The sequence below is a fragment of the Saccopteryx leptura genome, chromosome 3 (assembly GCF_036850995.1).
Source record: "Saccopteryx leptura isolate mSacLep1 chromosome 3, mSacLep1_pri_phased_curated, whole genome shotgun sequence".
NCBI classification, from domain to species: domain Eukaryota; kingdom Metazoa; phylum Chordata; class Mammalia; order Chiroptera; family Emballonuridae; genus Saccopteryx; species Saccopteryx leptura.
In genome coordinates, this window is record NC_089505.1 from 254646694 (window position 1) to 254671564 (window position 24871).

The 24871-nt window shown below is 39.2% G+C and overlaps 1 protein-coding gene and 1 pseudogene across 3 annotated transcripts in view; one reads left to right on the plus strand and one right to left on the minus strand.

Annotated features, from left to right (window-relative positions):
• WDPCP (WD repeat containing planar cell polarity effector) overlaps nucleotides 1-24871 on the plus strand; it is a 425216-nt gene that overhangs the window by 167989 nt on the left and 232356 nt on the right. The gene's annotated exons all lie outside the window — the stretch shown is intronic.
• On the minus strand, nucleotides 2286-3602 carry LOC136397413 (dnaJ homolog subfamily A member 1-like; annotated as a pseudogene).

Sequence of the window (24871 nt, forward strand, 5' to 3'; positions counted from 1 at the left end):
GAGATGTGTAAGAGAAAATGTGGCTACAAGAAATGTCAGAGATTTTACTGGCCATGTTTTCTTCTAAGCTCTAGTTTCTTTTAATGGAAAATGGTATATTTTAAACTCAAGCTTGGGAGCTAGGGATAATATATTATTGTTACTCTGTTAGTCATTGTTTCTAGGGGTCTTCAGTAGAGAGAACTAGAGATTTTATATACGTGTATTCAAAGTGAGTTCATGTTGATACTTGTAATTTAAATTCAAGATTATAAGGTTTTTAATTTAACCTCTTCTATACATCTGTATCTTCTCTCTTTCATGCCAGAAATCCTAGTGCAGGAACATAGGAGTTGAATTATAATATCTCGTAATTACTTGTTTATCCCACAGTCCACACTTAACAGTCTCACAATAATCATAATATTACTACTAATATAAACTACAGAGAACATTCAAAGACTTTTTGCCTGTGTGTTTACTTGTTTCTCCCTTTCCACTTTTAAATAGTTGTAGTTTACGTATTTACATTATTGGAGCATGTAGTCATTACATACAGTGCTCTCTTTTAATCCTCATCTAGTCCTCTATGGCAGTGGTTTTCAACTGCCAGTCTGCAGACCACTGTCAGTCTGCAGAAGAGTTTACCATGCTGCTGTTGTATGAAGATTATAGAATCTGTAATTGTTGGGTCTATAAGCTTCACACAACATCAGGGTGGTTCACTCTTTCACAAACCATTTGTTGGAAAACACTACTCTGTAGACCAGGGGTCCCCAAACTACGTCCCGCGGGCCGCATGCGGCCCCCTGAGGCCATTTATCTGGCCCCCGCCCCACTTCCGGAAGGGGCACCTCTTTCATTGGTGGTCAGTGAGAGGAGCATAGTTCCCATTGAAATACTGGTCAGTTTGTTGATTTAAATTTACTTGTTCTTTATTTTAAATATTGTATTTGTTCCCGTTTTGTTTTTTTACTTTAAAATAAGATATGTGCAGTGTGCATAGGGATTTGTTCATAATTTTTTTTTATAGTCCTGCCCTCCAACGGTCTGAGGGACAGTGAACTGGCCCCCTGTGTAAAAAGTTTGGGGACCCCTGCTGTAGACTGACCAGTGGTGGTGCAGTGGATTGAGCATTGGCCTGGAACTCTTGACAGTCTGAAACGCCAAGGTTGCTGGCTTGAGTGTGGGCTCTTTGGCTTGAGCACAGGCTTGCCAGCTTGAGTGCATGGTTGCCGGCTTGAGTGTGGAATCATCAACATGACCCAAGAGTAGCTGGCTTGAGTCCAAAGTTTCCTGGCTTGAGTCCAAGGTTGCTGGCTTGAAGCCCAAGGTGGCTGGCTTGAACAATGGATCACTAACTTGGCTTGCCCCCCCACCCGCCCTGGTCAAGGCACATAAGAGAAGCAATCAGTAAGCAACTAAAGTGAAGCAGCTACAAGAGATGCTTCTCATCTTTCTCCTCTCCCTCCCACCCCCACCACCTGTCTGTCTCTCACTCTAAAATAAAGAAAGAAAAGGAAGAAAAGAAGGGAGGGAGAGAGGGAGGGAGAGAGAGAGAGAGAGAGAGAGAGAGAGAGAGAGAGAAAGAAAAGAAAGAAAAAGAGAGAGAGAGAAAGAGAGAGAGAAAGAAAGAAAGAAAGAGAAAGAAAGAAAGAAAGAGAAAGAAAGAAAGAGAGAAAGAAAGAAAGAAAGAAAGAAAGAAAGAAAGAAAGAAAGAAAGAAAGAAAGAAAGAAAGAAAGAAAGAAAGAAAGAAAGAAAAAGAGAGAGAGAGGAAGAAAAACACTGCTCTATGAGTTTTGGTTTTGCTATTTGAACTGCCTCTTTCCCATGTGGATTTAGAGAGATTGACCACTGTAGTGCTATCAGTGCCAGTGTGCCAGAACACATTCATGGTCATGATAAACACTTAGTTTGAACCAACTTTTTGTGAAAAGTTTAAGGCAAATGTATGCATTTGAAAACAACTATTACTGTTTTATTTTTACTTGATATTATTTGGGTAAGTGAAGATGAGCAATAGGGCACCCTTATTCACTGCTTATTGGAAGTAAATTAGTAAGTCACTATGGAGAGCAACTTATCCATAGAAACAGCTAATATGATTGAAGGTGTGAGTCCCCTATACTAAGAAAAATTGGAATCTCCACCTGCACAAGGAGACACATAGAATAATGTTAATAGCAACAGTTTTTTTTAATATTTGAGTTTATTCTTCATTTAATTTTTAAAGCACTATTATAGTTGAATATTAAAACAAAAAATAATAGTAGCTAGTGAGCATATTATGATTATAGTTCTTCACTCATTCACTACAGTATACAGAAGGCCAGCAGCCCCATTGAGAGGTCTGACGCTGAACACCATCCCGAGGCTGATGCTAATCATCCTCATATGCTTTTCCATTGTAATGGCACCGTCTTTCCTGATTTGTATCAAAGCCCACCAGTTCTACCTGGTCCATTTCATCAGTGTCTTCTGCGTCCCTCTTTTCAGGTCAGAGTTTTTCCAACTGAGAAAGTTTATTAGGAGAGAGAAAGCCATTCTCAGGAAACTTCACCCTAAATTCAATGATTAAGCGACCCTTTTCATATGGTCTGTGATAAATTGGCGTGCCTTCGTTTGGCACACCCTTGATATCTCTATGCTTGACCATGACCCAGGTGAGAGGGGGTGACTATGGTTCAGTTGTCAAGAGTAGCTATTTATTGGCTTTTGGAAGCCGCTTGATGCTTTAGCCATCTGTCTGCCCATACATATGAAAGGCCTTCCCCTCATGGAGTGAAGACAGCATGGTCCTTCTGATCTAAAACAATGATACCATCTCCTGGCTCCAGTCCTGGTTCTTGGTCTCCTTCACCCTGGAATGTTATCTTCTGGTCATCTTTCATATCTTTGTCAATATGAACTTCTAGAATCTTCTTTGTAACTATCTTCCTTCCATTGCAGCTTTTACATCTGTCTTTAGGACTGATCCGTTCCCCGTGGCCCTGGCACTCCATGCACACAGACTGAATTTGCTGAACAATTCCAGGGCCTATCTGATGAATTTTTATCTGCATCCCAGTCCCTCAGCAACTGGGACAGTACTCTACTCCTTTCTCACCACATTGGCCTTCACATCTGTCACAAATCGCATTTGTTTTCAGAGCTAGTTTTTTGTTGCACCATTATATAAATTTTCTAAATTTACTGAGAACTGATGCACAACATTTTTACCTTTCCTTTCTCTCCACATCCTTCCTCCTCCAAAAAATGTATCAAAGATGTCCATGGGGGAGACAAAACCGCTACCTGCGCCACCTCCTTTAATTGCTTGTTCTCCTCCTTTGTCATATAATTCCCTTTTCTTTGCATGAGAAAGCACTTCATAAGCTTGAGGAATCTGTTTAAAATTCTCTCCTTTATTTGGATTCTTATCAGGATGGTACTTCAAGGTAAAGTTCCTGTAAGCTTTTTTCAGTTCTTCCTGGATGGCATTGGGTTTGACCCCAAAAACATCATAATCTTTTTTTTCCACCATTTTTGACAAGCAGTGAGCAGGCAGAGGCTGGTGTGGAGGAGTGGGAAACAGTGCGTTGTTGTCCACATTTCCGAAAGCCCCCGCTCCTCTGCCTCTCATTGAGTGTTCCTGAAAGTTCCCGCAACATTGTTTTTAATAGTAAAAAAAAATAGAAACAACTGTATGTCCAGGAATAGGAGCATGAAAACAGATTTTTGGTATGGTATTCAGAGGGTAGAATTCTATACAGAAGCTGAAATGAGGGAACTAGAGCTGTATGCTTAAATCCCAATAGAGGAATTGAGCAAAACAGAATAACTGTATGATACAGTGTTGGGCAGATAAAATGTATTATGCTCACTTTGTTAAAGATGACGCTGCCCATGAGGAGGCCGTCGCCCAGGTGATATTTAATGTGTGTTGGGGGTGGGCTAAAGGCAGGCAGAATCCTTGTAGCCTGGGGCTTCATTTTGGGATTAAGCCTTTTCTACCCTTTTTGATGTAGGGCGGTACAATCCAATCATGCCTCAGAGAAGTGACTTTGTATTAGAGACTTCCCTGTTTTGTATATTGGATTAAAGTTTGGATTTCTACACTATAAAATGGGGGCAGAACGGGAGCTTGCTCTCTTGGTTCCTGAGATTATCATTTAGAGGAGAGAGCAGAGCAGAGAGCAGAAGGAGGCCAGGTGGAGTAGGCCAGGAGAAGCAGCCAAGATGGCGAGTGTTGAGTGAAAGGCCAGTTTGTGCAGTTTATGCAGGCAGAAGGAAGGAGATGGGGAACAGAGGTGAATAAGTCTGGTAAGCTAGAAACCTTTGATTCTAGGAAACTCGGATAAGTCAGTAGCTTTGTGAGCACTGAATGTGAGTGGGTTTTGGAGCCCAGTCTGTGTTTTTACTTGCCCGCCGGGTGCAAGCTAGAATTAAAAATAATGGCCCACCAGTTCTTGGCTCCATTGTTTCTTTACCGACTGTCCGAATCCAATGCGAACCTGCATGGGCGAGGCTGCTTTGATAGTGGCAGCTGTGGCTCCTGGCTTTACATACAGTATAACATTTATATAACATTTAAAAAGATTCAAAACAATCCTCTGTGATTTTTAGGAAAATTATGGATTGAAGTAGTAATGATATGATAGGAATAAATGCCAGATTCATAATAGCACTGCCTCTGGGGAGAGAAGGAAAGGGATGAGACCTGCCAGGTTTCAACTGTATCTGATATTTTAGTTCTTTAGAAAAATTATAGCAAAAGGATATTTCATAAAGCTGATTTCATATATATCATAGTTTTCTCTTTACTTGTATGTGTCTCTTTAATGTTTCACAATAAAGATTTAAAAATAAATATGCCTTTTAAAGATTTTTGCAAAGTGAGGATGAGGAATATAGATGTGTGAAGCCAGTAACCACGGCCACCATCACAGCCGCCTGGCCCATGCAGGTTCGCATTGGATTCAGACAGTCGGTAAAGAAACAATGGAGCCAAAAACTGGTGGGCCATCATCTTTAATCCTAGCTTGCACCCGGCGAGCAAGTAAAAACACACACAGGGCTCCAAAACCCACTCATTCAGTGCTCACAAAGCTACTGACTCATCCGAGTTTCCTAGAATCAAAGGTTTCTAGCTCACCAGCCTTATTCACTTCTGTTCCTCATATCCTTCCTTCCTTCTTCCTGCACAAACTGGCTTCTCACTTAGCACTCCACCATTTTGGCTGCTTCTCCTGCCCTCCTCCACGTGGCCTCTCTCTGCTCTCCTCTCTGCTCTCTCCTCTAATGCTAATCTTAGGAACTAAGAGAGCAAGTTCCCCATTCTGCACCCATTTTATAGCGTAGAAATCAAAACCTTTAATCCAATATACAAAATAAGGAAGTCTCTGATACAAAGTCACTTATCTGAGGCATGATGGGATTGTACCACCCCACATCAAAAAGGGTGGGAAAAGCTTAGTCCTAAAACCAAGCCCCAGGTTACAAGGATCCTGCCTGCCCACAGCCCACCCCCAACACACATTAATATCACCTGGGTGACAGGCTTCCATGTGGGCAGCGCCATCTTTAACAAAGTGAGCAAAATATATTTTATCTGCCCAACAAGATGTAAGAATGAATTCTAATGATAAGCTAAAATTGTGGTTGCTGCATTATTTTTTTAATAACCTGGGTACCCACTGGTGAAAGTTTTTAATTCTGGAAAAGGAAACTCTAAATCAGGGGTCTCAAACTCACGGCCCGCCGAACAATGTTGTACTGATTTTTTTTTTGTTTTCAACTGCAGTGAGAAAAGTATTGCATAACAGTTGCCTTTTGTAGACCTAGTGCAGCCCGTGGAAAGGCTGTGATCTTGCTCTGCGGCCCACATGCTGAGTTGAGTTTGAGACCCCTGCTGTAAATAAACTTTTTCCTGATTTACATATTGGATGATTTTAAAGGGGTCCTAATAGGTACCCTCTATATCCAAAAATGAATGAGAATTTTGAGCCTATTTCCAGTTCACTATTACTGCTTTTTGATTTTTGTGCATTCTTTTTTAAATATTTATATTTTTATTTATTTTGCTCTACCCAGCAAGGCTATCATTTATTATTTTTTAATTTTTATTAATTTTAGTTTGTGTGAATGTGGATTCAAGTGTACCACTCAGTATAACACCCTCACATCCCACCCATAAGGTCCCTATTATACCCCTTTGCGCCCTTCCCCATAACTCCCTCCCCCCCTTCCCTCTGGGATTTCCTGTTCTGTTATCTGTATCTATGTGTTATGTATATATAATTTCACTAATCCCTTCACCTCCTCTGATCCCATCCCCTCATCCCCATTGCCTCTGACAGCTGTCCCTCTGCTCCCTGTGACCCCGCCTCTGCCTCTATTCCATTCCTCAGTTTACTTTGTTCATTAGATTTCACATGTAAGTGAGATCATATAATATACGTCTTTCTATGCCTGGCTTATTTCACTTAGCATAATGATCTCCAGGTCCATCCATGCCATTGCAAAAGGTAAGATTTCCTTCTTCCTTCTTTTTCATGGCCACATAGTATTCTATCATGTTTATAACCACAGCTTTTTAAATCCACTCGTCCACTGACGAACACTTGGACTGTTTCCAGATCTTGGCTATTGTAAATAATGCTGCAATAAACATGAGGGTGCACATTTTCTTTTGAATCAGTGATTTGGTATTCTTAGGATATACTCCTAAAAGTGAGATAGCTGGGTCAAAAGGCAGTTCCATATTTCATTTTTTGAGGAAACACCATTATGTTTTCTACAGTCTGCATTCCCACCAGCAGTGCAGGAGGATTCCCTTTTCTCCACATCCTCGCCTGCACTTACTCTGTGTTGTTTTGTTAATGAGTACCATTCTGACAGGTGTGAAGTGGTATCTCATTGTGGTTTTAATTTGCATTTCCCTGATGATTAGTGACCTTGAACATTTCTTCATATGCCTATTGGCTATCTGTATGTCCTCTTTAGAGAAGTATCTATTCAATTCCTTTACCTATTTTTGTATACCTTCCTGGTGTTGAGTTTTAGAAGTTCTTTATAAATTTTGGTTATTAACCTCTTATCAGACGTATTGGTGAGTATGTTCTCCCATTATGGGTTATCTTTTTATTTTATTAATAGTGTCTTTTGCTGTGCAAAGCTTTTTAGTTTGATATAGTCCCATTTGTTTATTTTGTCCTTTATTTCACCTGCCCGTAAAGATAAATTGGCAAAAATATTGCTACAAGAGATATCGACGAGTTTACTGTCTATGATTTCTTCCAAGATGTTTATGGATTCAAGACTTACATTTAAGTCTTTTTTTTTTTATTTAAATAAATTTTTATTAGTGTTAATGGGGTGACATTAATAAATTAGGGTACATATATTCAAAGAAAACATGTCTAGGTTACCTTGTCATTCAATTAATGTTGCATACCCATGGCCCAGAGTCAGATTGTCCTCCGTCACCCTCTATCTAGTTTTCTTTGTACCCCTCCCCCTCCCCCTAACCCTCTCCCTCCTTCCCTCCCGTGTCCTCCCTCCCCCCACCCCTGGTAACCACCACACTCTTGTCCATGTCTCTTAGTCTCATTTTTATGTTCCACCAATGTATGGAATCATGTAGTTCTTGTTTTTTTCTGATTTACTTATTTCACTCCGTATAATGTTATCAAGATCCCACCATTTTGTTGTAAATGATCCGAAGTCATCATTTCTTATGGCCGAGTAGTATTCCATAATGTATATGTGCCACATCTTCTTTATCCAGTCTTTTATTGAAGGGCTTTTTTGTTGTTTCCATGTCTTCGCCACTGTGAACAGTGCTGCAATGAACATGGGGCTACATGTGTCTTTACGTATCAATGTTTCTGAGTTTTGGGGGTATATACCCAGTAGAGGAATTGCTGGGTCATAAGGTAGTTCTATTTTCAGTTTTTTGAGGAACCACCATACTTTCTTCCATAATGGTTGTACTACTTTACATTCCCACCAACAGTGGATGAGAGTTCCATTTTCTCCGCAGCCTCTCCAACATTTGCTATTACCCGTCTTGTTGATAATAGCTAATCTAACAGGGGTGAGGTGGTATCTCATTGTAGTTTTGATTTGCATTTCTCTAATAACTAAAGAAGATGAGCATCTTTTCATATATCTGTTGGCCATTTGTATTTCTTCCTGGGAGAAGTGTCTGTTCATGTCCTCTTCCCATTTTTTTATTGGATTGTTTGTTTGTTTGTTGTTGAGTTTTATGAGTTCTTTGTAAATTTTGGATATTAGGCCCTTATCTGAGCTTTGAACAAAACATTTCCCATTTAGTTGGCTGTTTATTTTGATGTCAGTTTCTCTTGCTGAGCAAAAACTTTTTATTCTGATGTAGTCCCATTCATTTATCTTTGCCTTCACTTATCTTGCCATTGGAGTCAAGTTCATAAAATGTTCTTTAAAACCCAGGTCCATGAGTTTAGTACCTATGTCTTCTTCGATGCACTTTATTGTTTCAGGTCTTATATTTAGGTCTTTGATCCATTTTGAATTAATTTTAGTACACGGGGACAAGCTGTAGTCGAGTTTCATTCTTTTGCATGTGGCTTTCCAGTTTTCCCAACACCATTTGTTGAAGAGGCTTTCTTTTCTCCATTGTGTGTTGTTGGCCCCTTTATCAAAGATTATTTGACCATATATATGTGGTTTTATTTCTGGGCTTTCTATTCTGTTCCATTGGTCTGAGTGTCTATTTTTCTGCCAATACCATGCTGTTTTGATTATCGTGGCCCTATAATATAGTTTGAAGTCAGGTATTGTAATGCCCCCAGCTTTATTCTTTTTCCTTAGGATTGCTTTGGCTATTTGGAGTTTTTTATAGTTTCATATAAATCTGATGATTTTTTGTTCCATTTCTTTAAAAAATGTCATAGAAATTTTGATAGGAATTGCATTAAATTTATAAATTGCTTTGAATAATATGGCCATTTTAATTATATTTATTCTTCCTATCCAAGAATAAGGAATATTTTTCCATCTCATTGTGTCTTTTTCTATTTCTCTTAACAATGCTTTGTAGTTTTTGTTATATAGGTCCTTTACATTCTTTGTTTTGTTTATTAATAGGTATTTTATTTTTTTTGTTGCAATCGTGAAGGGGATTATTTTTTTGAGTTCGTTTTCTAATATTTCATTGTTCGCATATAGAAAGGCTATGGACTTTTGTATGTTAATTTTGTATCCTGCGACCTTGCTGTATTGGTTTATTGTTTCTAGTAATCTTTTTGTGGAGTCCTTCGGGTTTTCGATGTATCATCTGCAAAAAGTGATACCTTTACTTCTTTTCCGATATGGATGCCTTTTATTTCTTTGTCTTGTCTGATTGCTCTGGCCAGAACTTCTAGCACCACGTCAAATAAGAGTGGAGAGAGTGGACAACCCTGTCTTGTTCCTGATTTAAGGGGGAAAGTCCTCAGTTTTATGCCATTTAATATGATGTTAGCTGATGGTTTATCATATATGGCCTTTATCATGTTGAGATATTTTCCTTCTATACCCATTTTGTTGAGAGTCTTAAACATAAAATTGTGTTGTATTTTATCGAAAGCCTTTTCTGCGTCTATTGATAAGATCATGTGGTTTTTGTTCTTTGTTTTGTTGATATGGTGTATTACGTTAACCGTTTTACATATGTTGAACCATCCTTGAGATTCTGGGATGAATCCCACTTCATCATGATGTATTATTTTTTTAATATGTTGTTGTATTCGATTTGCCAGTATTTTGTTTAGTATTTTAGTATCTGTATTCAGTAGAGATATTGGTCTGTAGTTTTCTTTCTTTGTGCTGTCCTTGCCAGGTTTCGGTATGAGGGTTATGTTGGCCTCATAAAATGTGTTTGGAAGTATTGCTTCTTCTTCAATCTTTTGGAAGACTTTGAGTAGAATAGGAACCAAGTGTTCTTTGAATGTTTGATAGAATTCACTAGTATATCCGTCTGGGCCTGGACTTTTATTTTTGGGGAGGTTTTTAATAGTTTTTTCTATTTCATCCCTGCTAATTGGTCTGTTTAGGCATTCTGCTTCTTCATGATTCAGTCTAGGAAGGTTGTATTCTAGGAATTTATCCATTTCTTCTAGATTGTTGAATTTGGTGGCATACAGTTTTTCATAGTATTCTACAATGATTCTTTGTATATCTATGATGTCTGTGGTGATTTCTCCTCTTTCATTTTGGATTTTATTTATTTGAGTCGTGTGCCTTTTTTCCTTGGTGAGTCTTGCCAAGGGTTTGTCAATTTTGTTGATCTTTTCAAAGAACCAGCTCCTTGTTTTATTGATTTTTTTCTATAGTTTTCCTGTTCTCTATTTCATTTATTTCTGCTCTGATTTTTATTATCTCCTTTCTTCGGCTGGTTTTGGGTTGTTTTTGTTCTTCTTTTCTAGTTCCTTAAGGTGTGAAGTTAAGTGGTTTACTTGGGCTCTCTCTTGTTTGTTCATATAGGCCTGAAGTGATATGAACTTTCCTCTTATTACTGCTTTAGCTGTATCCCAGAGATTCTGATATGTCGTATTGTCATTTTCATTTGTCTGTATATATCTTTTGATCTCTGCGCTTATTTCTTTTTTGACCTATTCATTTTTTAGAAGTATGTTGTTTAGTTTCCACATTTTTGAGGGTTTTTTTCCCTCTTTTTTGCAGTTGAATTCTAGGTTCAAGCCTTTATGATCAGAAAATATGCTTCGTACAATTTCAATTTTTCTGAATTTGCTGATATTGTCTTTGTGGCCAAACATATGGTCAATTCTTGAGAATGTTCCATGTACACTAGAGAAAAATGTATACTCTGTCACTTTGGAATGAAGTGTCCTGTAGATGTCTATCATATCCAGGTGTTCTAGTGTTTCGTTTAAGACCAATATATCTTTATTGATTCTCTGTCTGGATGACCGATCTAGAGCCGTCAGCGGTGTATTGAGGTCTCCAAGTATGATTGTATTTTTGTCCGTTTTTGTTTTAAGGTCAATAAGTAGCTGTCTTATATATTTTGGTGCTCCTTGGTTTGGTGCATATATATTAAGGATTGTTATGTCTTCTTGATTCAACTTCCCCTTAATCATTATGAAATGACCATTTTTGTCTCCGAGTACTTTTTCTCTCTTGTAGTACGCATTATTAGATATGAGTATTGCTACACCTGCTTTTTTGGGGGTATTATTTGCTTGGAGTATTGTTTTCCATCCTTTCACTTTGAATTTGTTTTTTTCCTTGTTGCTTAGATGTGTTTCTTGTAGGCAGCATACAGTTGGATTTTCTTTTTTAATCCATTCTGCTACTCTGTGTCTTTTTATCGGTAAGTTTAATCCATTTACATTTAGTGCAGTTATTGACACTTGTGGGTTCCCTATTGCCATTTTATAAATTGCTTTCTGTTAGTTTTGTATCTTGTTTGATTCTTCTCTTTTGTTTTTCTATCATTTGTTTTTGTTTGTTTGTGTTCCAAACTTCTTTCCTCTGTTGCTACCTTTTTTAAGTCATGTGTTTTTGTGGTGGTTTTTTCAAGGGTGGTTACCATTAAGTAATGAAAAGGGTACCTACCATATTCATTGTAGTACCCTATTTTATGAGTGTTTCTGCGCTGCATCGTCCTTTGCTAGTGTTAATCTCCATCCTCTCCCCCTTTTTTTTCTTTTGTTGTCACAGTATAAATTTGGTTTTATTGTGTTCTTCTTGGAGCTGTTACTTGTGGTTTTATTTTGTTTTGTTCCTTGCATGTGGTTGGAAAACCCCCTTTAGTATTTCCTGGAGTGGGGGTTTTCTGATGATAAATTCCCTCATCTTTTCTGTATTTGTGAATGTTTTTATATCTCCTTCATACTTGAAGGATAGCTTTGATGGGTATAGTATTCTTGGCTGGAAGTTCCTCTCTTTCAGGGCTTTAAATATAGGGGTCCACTCTCTTCTAGCTTGTAGAGTTTTTGCTGAGAAATCTGATGATAATCTAATAGGCCTTCCTTTATATGTTGTACTCTTCTTTTCCCTGGCTGCCTTGAGAATTTTTTCTTTGTCATTGGTTTGTGCCATCTTCATTATGATGTGCCTTGGAGTAGGTTTGTTGGGGTTAAGAAAACTCGGTGTTCTGTTTGCTTCTTGAATTTGAGGCTTTAGTTCTTTCCACAGGCTTGGGAAGTTCTTGTCTATTATTTGTTTGAGTATATTCTCCATTCCATTTTCTCTCTCTTCTCCCTCTGATATACCTATTATTCTTATGTTATTCTTTTTGATGGATTCAGACAATTCCCATAGGGCTTTCTCGTTTTTTATTATTTTTGAGTCTCTTTCTTCTTCTCTCTGTTGTGCCTCAAGTTGCTTGTCTTCTATTTCACTAATCCTACCTTCTATCTGGGCTGTTCTATTCACTAAGCTTGTTACCTCGTTTTTCAGCTCGTGAATTGAGTTTTTCATTTCTGATTGATTTGTTTTTATAGTTTCAATTTCCTTGGTAATATATTCTTTGTGATCATTGAGTTGTTTTCTGAGCTCCCTCAATTGCCTTTCTGTGTTTTCTTGTATATCTCTGAGTATTTTTAGGATTTCTATTTTAAATTCTTTGTCATTTAGCTCCAAGGTTTCCAATATGTTAAATTTTTTCTCCATAGATTTTTCCACATCTATTTGTGTTACCTCTCTATCTTTTGTATCCATAATATTCAATTTCCTTTTTCTTATTGGCATCTGAGGGTAGTCTTGTTGATAGCACTAATTAGAATTAAAAGAATAAAAAGTAAAAAATAAAATAAAAAGTAAAAAAAAATGGAAAAAAATTTTTTGGGAAAAGGAAAAAAGAAAAACACCCCACAAAAAAAAACCACCAGTAATAATTTATTATTTTCCCCTTTTATTTCTTCCCCTCCTCTCCCCTCCTCCTTAGGGAAATATCGTGATGACCTGTGAATTAAATTATGCTAAATGGAACAAAAACTGCCTATAACGGAGGGCCTGAGTTAGGGTGAAGTGTTCAAGGGGCAAAAAAGGGAGAAGGGACCTACCAAATGCAAAAGAAGGAGAAAACCTTGGTCAAGTATAAAATGATTTGCTTGTGAGTGATGGTCGACTAAGAGATATGATGAGAGGGGTAAGAGGGAAACAGAAAAAAGGAGAAAGAATAATAATTAAAAAAAAATAAAATAAAATAAAAAAATCTTTTGTATTAAGTGGAGCAAAGACTAAATACAATGGAGACCCTGGGTTGGGAAGAATGCTAATGAGTTAAAAAGCAAAGTAAAAAGCACCCAAAATGCCACAAAAACAAACAAACAAAAAACAACCAAAAACAAAAACAAAAAGAAACAAAAGAAAAACTTGAATCCCAAATGTAAAGCCAGGAGCCCGGGCTGCCAACACAGCAGCCCAGCCCATGCAGGTTCACATTGGATTCGGACAGTCGGTAAAGAAACAATGGAGCCAAAAACTGGTGGGCCATAGTCTTTATTCCTAGCTTGCACCCAGCGGGCAAGTAAAAACATACACTGGGCTCCAAAACCCACTCACATTCAGTGCTCACAAAGCCACTGACTTATCCGAGTTTCCTAGAATCAAAGGTTTCTAGGTCACCAGACTTATTCTCCTCAGTTCCCCATCTCCTTCCTTATCCCAGATACAAACTGCACAAACTGGCTTCTCACTCAACACTCCGCCATCTTGGATGCTTCTCCTGGCCACATGGCCTCTTTCTGCTCTCTGCTCTGCTCCCTCTGCTCTCTCATGCTAATCATCCCAGGAACCAAGAGCGCAAGCTCCTAATCTGCCCCTATTTTATAGTGTAGAAATCCAAACCTTTAATCCAATATACAAAACAGGGAAGTCTCTAATACAAAGTCACTTCTCTGAGGCATGATTGGATTGCACCACCCTACATCAAAAAGGGTAGGAAAGGCTTAATCCCAAAACCAAGCCCCAGGCTACAAGGATTCTGCCTGCCTTTAGCCCACCCCCAACACACATTAATATCACCTGGGCGACGGCCTCCTCGTGGGCAGCGTCATCTTTAACAAAGTGAGCATAATACATTTTATCTGCCCAACACCAAATTAAATAATTTGCTCGTGATTGAGGATTGAATGGGAGGAAAAGTAAAAGGAGAAAAGAAGGAACGAATAGAAAGGGAGAAATAAGAAAAAGGGAAAAACGAAGGAAGAAAAAAAGGAAAAGAAAAAAACAAAAGGGGAGAGAGTGAGAGTTAAGGGTTTTGGAGTGTAACCCTAAAGGAGAGTAAGGACGAAGAAAAGAAATAAAATGTAACACTCATGGGTAGTGTAGTTCAAGAAAAGGGAAGAATAAGATGGGCAGAGAATAAAAGGACCGAAGTGGAGGAAATAGAAATAATAATAAAGGCAAGAAGATAAACAAACAACAAAAAAATAGTGGAACAAGTTATAAAGTCTGGATTTTTCTTGATTTTGCGAGATTAACTTCTTCCTTTTTCTTTTCTCTCCCTCTTCCTGGTCGGTGACTCTGTACCCCAGGCTCTGCCCCTGTGTCATGCTTAGGTAGGGATTTGCAGTTGATGAGATTATACGGCAGGGGTCCCCAAACTACAGCCCGCGGGCCACATACGGCCCCCTTAGGCCATTTATCTGGCCCCCGCCGCACTTCTGGAAGGGTACCTCTTTCATTGGTGGTCAGTGAGAGGAGCATAGTTCCCATTGAAATATTGGTCAGTTTGTTGATTTAAATTTACTTGTTATTTTAAATATTGTATTTGTTTCCATTTTGTTTTTTTACTTTAAAATAAGATATGTGCAGTGTGCATAGGAATTTGTTCATAGTTTTTTTTATAGTCCGGCCCTCCAATGGTCTGAGGGACAGTGAACTGGCCCCCTGTGTAAAAAGTTTGGGGACCCCTGTACTACGGCAATGTCATATAGTTGGCTTCAGTCTCGTTGGTAGTCAAGGCTTGTTGGCGTTTGCATGGTCCAACAATGAGAGAGTTTGCTTTCCCGGAGCCTCTCTCCTAGTCTCCCTTCCTGAATTATCAGCCTGGTGATCCAGCTATGAGGCTGCCACTGCCTCTGCCTGGGGAGTAAGAGGCTCAAAGAGCTGTGAAATCACCACTCTATCCCCACTCAGCGCAAGGCTCTGGGTAAGGCTCTGGCAGTCAGAGCCTTCAGCGTAATCAGGCGGGGCTGGGAGCCAATTGTTCTCAAGGTGACTTTCAATAAGCCTCTAGGCCTGTTCAGCACCTAGCATTCAGTGGGACCACTCTCCCCAGGCTTTCCGCACTTTGTAGCCTGTTTTGGCTGGGAAGAAGAGTCGCTGCTTGCAGTATAGATCTTAACATCTGCCAAGTCCCTCTTGTTAGTGTATATCCCTGAGTATGAAGGCTCTGTCAATCAGAACTTGCCCCTGCCCCTTTAGCAAGAGGCACTAAAAAATATCACGCCTCTTGTCTTGGATCGCTGAACTGAGAGAGATCTTATCAATTAGAGCCCCGTGGGTCAGTTTGGAGGTGCACAGACTGTGGGTTAAGCTAATTTCAGTGATTGGATCTGCAGATGTGCTCCAGAAAGGTTTGTAAGCTGCCCGCGCGCCCCTCCCCCAACGCTTGATTGTTAGCTTGAATGGCTGGGTGAGGTGCCCCGCCCACGGAGAGAAGCTCCTGCGTAGGGAAGATCGCTTTGGCGCCCTTCCCGCTTGCCTTGCCTCTGGCGGCTGGGGTGCACGGGGCGCGTGGGCGAGTGGGACGCTTTGGGCACGCGAGCGAATGGGGTGCTCTGGGCATGCCGGTGGCTGGGGACGCTCGCTCGCAGTGTGCGGGCCACTGGGGACACTCACGGTGCAGGGGAACTCGCTATGCGCCCGGACTGTGGCGCCGGGGGCGCGCGCGCGCCTGGTTTCTCACTGTACACGGCGCTGCTCGCAGCGCGCAGGCTGTTGCTCCCCGAGTGTGGGCGGGCAGTTGCACGCGTGGGTTGACTCACCACAGGCGCACTCCCTCCTCGGCTTGAATGAACGTCCGTGCAGCAATTAGCTTCCTCCACACCCTCAGCTCCCTCCTGACTCTCAGATTCAAGTGACATCAGCCCTTTTACCTTCAGTGTGTGTGGAACTCCGGAATGCTCTAAGGATAAATTTTTCTGTTTCTAGTTGATAAATTTGTTGAGATTTGGGGGAGATCTGTTGGACGCGCTGCTCACAGCACCATTTCCATGACGTCACCCACCACATTTAGGTCTTTTATCCATTTTGAGTTTATTTTTGTGAATGGTGTAAGTTAGTGGTCTAGTTTCATTTTTTTGTGTGTACCTGTTCAATTTTTTTCAACACCAGTTATTCAAGAGACTGGCTTTACTCCATTGTATGTTCTTGCCTCCTTTGTCAATCAATTGACCATAAAGGCGTGGCTTTATTTCTGGGTTATCTGTTCTATTCCATTGATCTATATGCTTGTTCTTATGTCAGTACCAGGCTGTTTTGATTACAGTAGCCTTGTAATATAACTTGATATTAGGAAGTGTGATACGTCCCACTTTATTCTTAATTTTCAAAATTGCTGAGTCTCTTCGTGTTCTTTTTTTTTTTGGTTCCATATAAGTTTTTGGAATATTTGTTTTATATCTTTGAAGTATTCCATTGGTATGTAAATAGGAATTGCATTGAATTTATAGATTGTTTTGATTAATACAGACATTTTAAGGATGTTTATTCTTCCCATCTATGAACACAGTATATGCTTCCACTTGTTTATATATTCCTGGATTTCTTTTTCATTTGTCTTTTAATATTCTGAGTACAAGTCTTTAACCTCCTTGGTTAAATTTACTCCTACGTACTTTATTATTTCTTGCAATAGTGAAGGGGGTTGTTTCCTTAATTTCTCTTTCAGACAGTTTATTGTTGGTGTATAAAAAATGCCACTGATTTCTGAACATTAATTTTATATCTTGCCGCCTTGCTGAAATCATTTATCAGGTCTAGTAGTTTTTTGACTGAGACTTTAGGGTTTTCTATGTACACTATCATGTCATCAGCAAATAATGATAGTTTTACTTCTTCTTTTCTAATTTGGATGCCTTTTATTTCTTTTTGTTGTCTGATGGCTGTGGCTAGAACTTCCAGAACTATGTTGAATAAGAGTGGTGAAAGGGGGCACCCTGCCTTGTTCCTGATCTTACGGTGATTGCTTTTAATGTTTGCCCATTGAGTATGATGTTGGCTGTGGGTTTGTCATAGATGACTTTTATCATGTTGAGGTATGTTTTCTGTATTCCCACTTTGCTGAGAGTTTTGATCATAAATGGGTGCTGGATTTTATCAAATGCTTTTTTTGCATCTATGATATAATCATGTGATTTTTATCCTTTATTTTGTTTATATGATGAATGACATTTATTGATTTACAAATGTTGTATCAGCCTTGCCTTCCTGGAGTGAATCCCTCTTAATCATGATGTATGATCTTTTTGATGTATTGCTGGATCTGGTTTGTTAATATTTTGTGAGAATTTTAATATGCATGTTCATCAGGGATATTGGCCTGTAGTTTTCTTTCTTTGTAGAGTATTTACCTGGTTTTGAAATAAGGATAATGCTTGCTTCATAATAAGAGTTTAGAAGTCTTCCCTCCTCTTGAATTTTTTGAAATAGCTAGAGAAGGGTAAGTGTTAGTTCTTCTTTGAATGTTTGGTAAAATTTGTGTGTGAAGTCATCCAGTCTAGGACTTTTGTTTACTGAGAGTTTTTTGATAACTGTTTCGATTTCATTTCTTGTAATTGGTCTGTTTAGGTTTACTGATCTTCCAGATTGAGTTTTTGGAAGATTGTATGTTTCTAGGAATTTATCCATTTAGCCTAAGTTGTACAATTTTTTAGCTTATATATCTTCATAGTATTTTCTTACAATCCTTTGTATTTCTGCAATGTAAGTTGTTACTTCTCCACTTTCATTTCTAATTTTATTTATTTGACTCCTCTCTTTTCCTTGATGAGTTTGGTTAAAGGTTCATCAATCTTTTTTTTTTTTTAATTTTACTAAGGTGACATCAATAAATCAGGGTACATATGTTCAAGAAAAACATGTCCAGGTTATCTTGTCAATCAATTATGTTGCATACCCATCACCCAAAGTCAGATTGTCCTCCGTCACCTTCTATCTAGTTTTGTTTGTGCCCCTCCCTTTTCCTCTCCCTCTCCCGCCACCCTCCATAACCACCACACTCTTATCAATGTCTCTTAGTCTCGCTTTTATATCCCACCTACGTATGGAATAATGCAGTTCTTGTTTTTTTCTGATTTACTTATTTCACTTCGTATAATGTTATCAAGATCCCACCATTTTGCTGTAAATGATCCAATGTCATCATTTCTTATGGTTGAGTAGTATGCCATAGTGTATATGTGCCACATCTTTATCCAGTCATCTATTGAAGGGCTTTTTGGTTGTTTCCATCCTGGCCACTGTGAACAATGCTGCAATGTGGTTCATCAATCTTGTTTACCTTTTCAAAGAATCAGCTTTTGGTTTCATTGATCTTTTGTATTTTTTTTTTTTTTTTAGCCTTTATGTCATTTATTTCTGCTCTGGTCTTTACTATTATTTTTTTTCTGCTTCCTCTGGGCTTTATTTGTTGTTCTTTTTCTAATTGTTTTAGATACTGGATTAAGTTGTTTATTTGAGCTTTTTCTTGCTTCTTAAAGTATGCCTGTAATGCTATGAACTTCCCTCTCAGAACTGCTTTTGCTGTGTCCCATAAATTTTGAGTTGTTGTAAGTTCATTTTCATTTGTTTCAAGGAAATTTTTTATTTCTTCCTTGATCACATTGCTAACCCATTCGTTATTTAATAGCATGCTATTTAGCATCCAAGTGATTGAATGTTTTTCAGTTTTTCTATTGTAGTTTTTTTCTAGTTTTATGCCATTGAGATCAGTAAAGATGATTGATATGATTTTAGTCTTCTCAAATTTACTGAGATTTGATTTGTGTCCTAACATGTAGTCTATCCTAGAGAATGTACCATGAGCAGTTGAAAAGAATTTATAGTCTGCTACTTTGGTGTGAAAATTTCTGAAGATATCAGTTAAATCCAGTTGATCTAGTGTGTCATTTAAGGCTGCTGTTTCTTTGTTAACTTTTTGTCTGGAGGATGTGTCCAGTGGTGTTAGTGGGGTATTAAAATCCCCTACTATTATAGTATTGTTGTCAATCTTGCCCTTTTTGTCCACTAAAATCTGATTTATATATTTAGTTGCTCCTATATTGGGTGTATAAATATTTACAATGATTATATCCTCCTGTTGGAATGCTTCCTTTTTCATTATGTAGTGACCTTCTTTATTTCTTACTATAGCCTTTGTTTTAAAATCTATTTTGTCCGATATACGTATTGCTACCCTAGTTTTTTTGTTTGTTTTCATTTGCGTGAAATATTTTTTACCATCCCTTCACTTTCAGTCTATGTGTATCTTTTGTTCACAGGTGGGTCTCTTGTAGACAACATATGTATAGGTTCTGTTTTCTTATCCATACAGCTACCCTATGTCTTGATTGCAGCATTTAATCCATTTACAATACATTTAAGGTTATTATTGATATGTACTTATTTGTTGCCAATTTATTCTTTAAAGGTACATTCCTCTTTTTTTCAATTTCTTTTTTTCCTTTGCACTTTTTACAGCAGGCCCCTTAACATTTCTTGCAGTACTGATTTGGTTATAATGAATTCCTTGAGTTTTTCTTTGTCTGGGAAGCTTTTTATTTTCCCTTCAATTTTAAACAATAGCCTTGCTGAATAAAGCAAAGTCTTGGTTGTAGCTTCTTGTTTTGCATTTCTTTAAATATTTCTTGCCAATTTCTTCTGGCCTCAAGTGTTTCTGTTGAGAAGTCGAATGTCATCCTTAAGGGGGCTCCTCTGTAGGTAATTAACTGCCTTTCTCTTGCAGCTTTTAGTATTCTTTCGTTGTCTCAACGTTGGGACTTTAATTATGTTGTGTCTTGGTGTAGGCCTCCTCCAGGGGTTCCTCTTTAATGGGACTCTCTGTGCCTCTTGAATTTGTCTGACTATTTTCTTCATCAGTTGAGGAAAATTTTTAGCTATGATTTTTTCAAAAAAGTTCTCTATTCCTTGTTTGTTCTCTTTTCCTTCAGAAACCCTTATGATGAGGATGTTGTTTCTCTTCATGTTGTCACAGAGATCTCTTAGAGTTTCCTCAGTCTTTTTGTGCCTTTTTTCATTTTGCTGCTCTGCTTCTGTACTTATATTTATCTTGTCTTATAAATCGCAGATTCAATCCTCTGCTTCATCCAGCCTGCTGTTGATTCCTTCTAGTGCAGTCTTTATTTCTGATACTGTATTTGTTACTTCTCCTTGGTTCTTTTTTATGATTTCAATGTCCTTTTTGATGTGTGCTATCTCTTTATTTAGGTGCTCATAATTATCATTCATTGTTGCTCTAAGATCCTTGAGCATCCTAGAAATCATTATTTTAAACTCTGCATCTGGTAGTTTGGTTACTTCCATTTCAGTTTGTTTCTAGGGATTTCTCTTGTTGATTCATTTGAGTCACATTTCTTTGTCTGCCCATTTTGTCTGTATGTTAGGTAGTGCTGTCTGGCTTTGAAATGTTTGTGGTGTCTTTATAAGAAAGATGAACCTGATGGTACTGATCTCCAGGCCATCTGATTTTCTTGTTCTAGGAATGTTTTTTGAGAGTACTATTTTTCCTCCTGTTGTATGTGAATATTGAATGCAGTTGGTCCTTTCATGGATATGGTTATTCCTTTAGTCTGGCTGGCTCTATGGGTCAAATTTGATTATGTGTATTACACACTGTGCAATGTCTTTCCTATTTTGCATATTTATTCTCCACAATGTCTGGTGCCTGCTAGACTCCTCTTTTGGGCATGTGCTTGTGTAGCTAGATGAGTCTAGGGTTTTGCTGTCTGCCACCCACTACCAGTTGTGTTGGTTCTAGATCTTCCTGGGTTGGTGTCAGCTGTTGTTTTTAACCTGCTACCTGTCTGCAGCTACTGCTCTTTTTGCTGTTTGTGTCTGTGTTTTTTGTGCCTGGGTAGTGTGAGAGGGGCCAACCTGTGTATAAGGATCAGCTTCCTCCTACTTAGAGAAGACAGCAGTTCTGTACCCCACACTCTGTAAGATTTGCCTCCGCACTTCAGTTGCTCCACCTCCTCTTGTAGCTGCCTGATCTTTCCACAAAGTCTTCTATAGAAAGACAGTAGTATGAGCTCAGATTGGCCTCACCCAAAAAACCCCTCTACAGGTTGGAAGCTTGTTGGGTTAGGGCACCTGAAGCTGGGTATTCAATGTTGGTAGGACCCGCTACTTCAGGGGTCTCTTGGTCAGGAGCTCAGTACAGGGAATGTGTTTCCTACTCCAGAGCCTAATCCCTTAGCCACTGCTGGATACTTAAATTTTATTTCTCCCCTACAAGGTGAGAAGCAGGTTCAGATCGAGTGGGGCCAACAGTCCTCTCTGCAGAAGTTCTTCCAGCTGGTGAGACCCTGATCTCAGGGAGAAAGACTGAGAGTTCTCTCCTGGGGTTGACTGTGTCCCCTCCCACCCAAGAAAGTGGCTAAGCCTTGTGACCAGACCCAACAATAGGCTCACAGGGACCCATGCTTTAAATGTCCATGCTCCAAGCCTCTCTCCCTTCTCCCTGTGGAATATCCAGCAGGGCAGGATATACAGCACCCAGGCTGGCTGACTGTGAAGTTCCACCCTATCTAATGCACGTGAGCCACTGTGCTGTGCTGATCACAGAGAGCAGAACTCTCCTCAGCTGGGCCAAGTGTGAGGAGCCCTTCCTTAGGATACCACATTAGCAAGGGTTGTTAGGTCCTGAACCAATGCCCTCTGCAGCTGGCCACTGGATATTTCATCACTGGGCCTCCCTGGCAGGAACCTGAGGCAGACCAGTGGGAGATAGACACTGCCTGTGAATGTCCCTTGGCAACCTTCTTGGAGCTGTAAGCTAGAGCCTGTGGCAATTCAGAGATTAGGAAGGGTGGTGGTGGTCCGCCCCTTGGCCCCAGGTGTCAATCTGTCCAGACTTTTTTCACAGACCTCAGTAGGATGTGGCCCCAGGAATCTGATGGGTATGGCCTCTTGAGACCCAGAGGTGTGGTCTGCCTACACTCCAGACAGTATCTACTGACTCTCTCTTAAGGCAGAATTACTAGTCTTAGACTCAGGAATGGGCAAGGGAAAGCCTCAGCCTCAACAACAGAAAACTGAGTCACTGATGTGCCCCCTGCTGCTTGGCCTTTCAAAACGAGCAGTCACTATCCCTGGGGTAGGAGAGACTCCCTAGGGCAGAGCAGTTGCTTTTCTCCAGGCTAATGCCACTCAGAGGGGATTATTCCACCCAAGAAAAATGGCAACTGAAGTACTGGAGAATGATTTAGCACAGGGTTGCTGGTAGTTGTCCCCCACAGCATCTCTCCCTGGGCCTCAAATTTTACACTCTCCTCACGCAACTCTAGAGTCCTCTCAGCTCTTCCCTGCCGGAGCCCTGGGTAAGTAGCTGTGAGCAAGATTTTTTGTGCTGGCTCTTTAAGATGGAGCCTGCATCTCTGAGAGCTGTCTCTTTCTTGCAAACAGAAACCCCTGCTCTTTTCACCCCACATGATGTCTGGGTGCCTCTTATAGGCTCTAGGGTGCTAGGCTGTTGCTCCTGGCCTGAGGGTGAGGGCCCACACCTCTCAGGCACCCTCCCGCATTGAGAGTCCCTCTGGACCCTCAGCTGTCACTGACTCCTCGGAGTGCGACAGCCCTTTCTGCAACTTTGTCCTTCCTACCAGTCTTTGTGTAGCTTGTTCTGTGATCTTTGGTTATAGACTTCTCTTTGTTTAGTCCAAAGTTGGTTTTTCAAGATGATTGTTCTTATATTAAGTAGTAATCTAATTTGGTCCTGGGAGGTGGTGGTTGAAACTTCTGCCTACTCTGTCGCCATCTTGAGCTCTCTCTTTTTGTGCATTCTTAATTTTAAAATATCTTCCAGAAAAGGCATCAATCATGTTAACTATGTATACCTTTCCTTCTGTATTCCGAATCTCCTTTGATGACTTTTGGATCAGTTGTATTTACTTTTCTCAAATTTAGCTTTTTTAGAATAAAAAATTATTTCGGTATGCATTTTTTCAACTAGTTTTAACCTTAAATCTGACTAATTTAAACTTAACTGAAACAATTCACTTTAGGAATGATACAACCAACTTTTGTTTATCCTTGAAATTGGGAAGTTTAAGTACCTTTAGGACTCATAGTCTTTATCTTTTCTGCTTTTTCTTTGCTTGAATTTTCAATGCTTATCACTTTTTTCTTTACCACACACACAGTTTTGTTTTGTTTTTGTTTTTAAAGCAAAACAACAAACACAAATCATTGGGCCATGGTCATCTCTCACCTTGTATCACAATCTCCCTTCCTTGTCTACTTGTAACGTTGAGCAGCTTGTGGTTTAGCTAACACACCACCTGCATTTCTGTGCTTTTCTTCCTTGTGCCTTCCTCTTAAATTCGAGCAGGGACCTTTTCCTTCAGATCTCAGACTTTCAGCAGGTCACCACACATTATACAGATCTTTAATTTTTATCCCTTTATAATCTATAACTATTCTTCCCCTTCTCACTATTCGCCTATTTTCTATGCCTTTGTTAGACCTTTTTACCCTGTCTTTTTTTAATCACAGGCATTCCTACTTGAATTCTAATGACCAGTTCCTGAAATTTCTGTCATATATGTTAAGACTCTAAAGAATTATTGGACTTCAGAATTCACCAAATCTGCAGAGTGTCTGAAGATAAGATTCAAAGAACTCAAAAGTTGCTAAGAGAGTAAATCGTACACATGCTCACCAGAAGAAAAATATTTTCGTGGCCCTGGCCTGGTAGGTCAGTTAAAGCACCGTCCCAATACAGCAAGGTTGCAGGTTCAATCACCAGTCAGGACACATACCAGAGTCAATCACTGAATGCATAAATAAGTGGAACAAATCTGTTACTCTCTCACATTCGCTTCTCTCTAAAATAATTTTTTTTCTAATTTTGTAACTATGTGTGGTAATGGATGTTAACTAGATTTATTGAGGTTATCATTTTGCAATGACACAAATATGAGATTGTTATGTTCTACACCTTAAACTTTAATATAATGTTATATCAGTTATGCCTCAATAAAAAAAAAAAGGAAGAACGGAAGAAGGAAGGAAAAGAAAAAGAATGAAAGAGAGAGAAAACAGATCAATAACTTTCTGTGAGAAAAGGGAATTTTTGATTATGATGTTTGTAGAGAATGACAATGATTATGCCTCATGGAATATAGGAGCAGACTTCAAATTAATCTTGCTAGGTGACATGAATATCACCAGCCATAGTCCTCTCTTTTTGGATTCTTCTCTCTTTGTGGTTTTTCTTCAGGGCATTGTCACTTAGCATTCTTCACCACACACCATATTTTTAATTTTTTTTTATCTTAGCATTATAATGTGTCCTGATTATCTCTTGAGTAACACTTCATTCTAAGTTCATTTGGGGAGGAAAACCTGTCTGCACAAATTTAACAAGAGAGCTGTCTCGGCCTGTGCAAGTTTGGTGTTAAAATGTCTGTGTTTTTTTCTTAGTATTTTGCAGTAACTGCATAATTTGTATTTGGTATTTTCAAATTATTTGCAAATGACCTAATAGGACATCTTTTTTTTTTTCTTTCATTTTTTTAATTTAATTTTTTTTTAGTTTATTCATTTTTAGAGAGAAGAGATAGAAGAGAGAGAGAGACTGGGGGGAGGAGCTGGAAGCATCAACTCCCATATGTGCCTTGACCAGGCAAGCCCAGGGTTTCGAACCGGCGACCTCAGCATTTCCAGGTCAATGCTTTATCCACTGCGCCACCACAG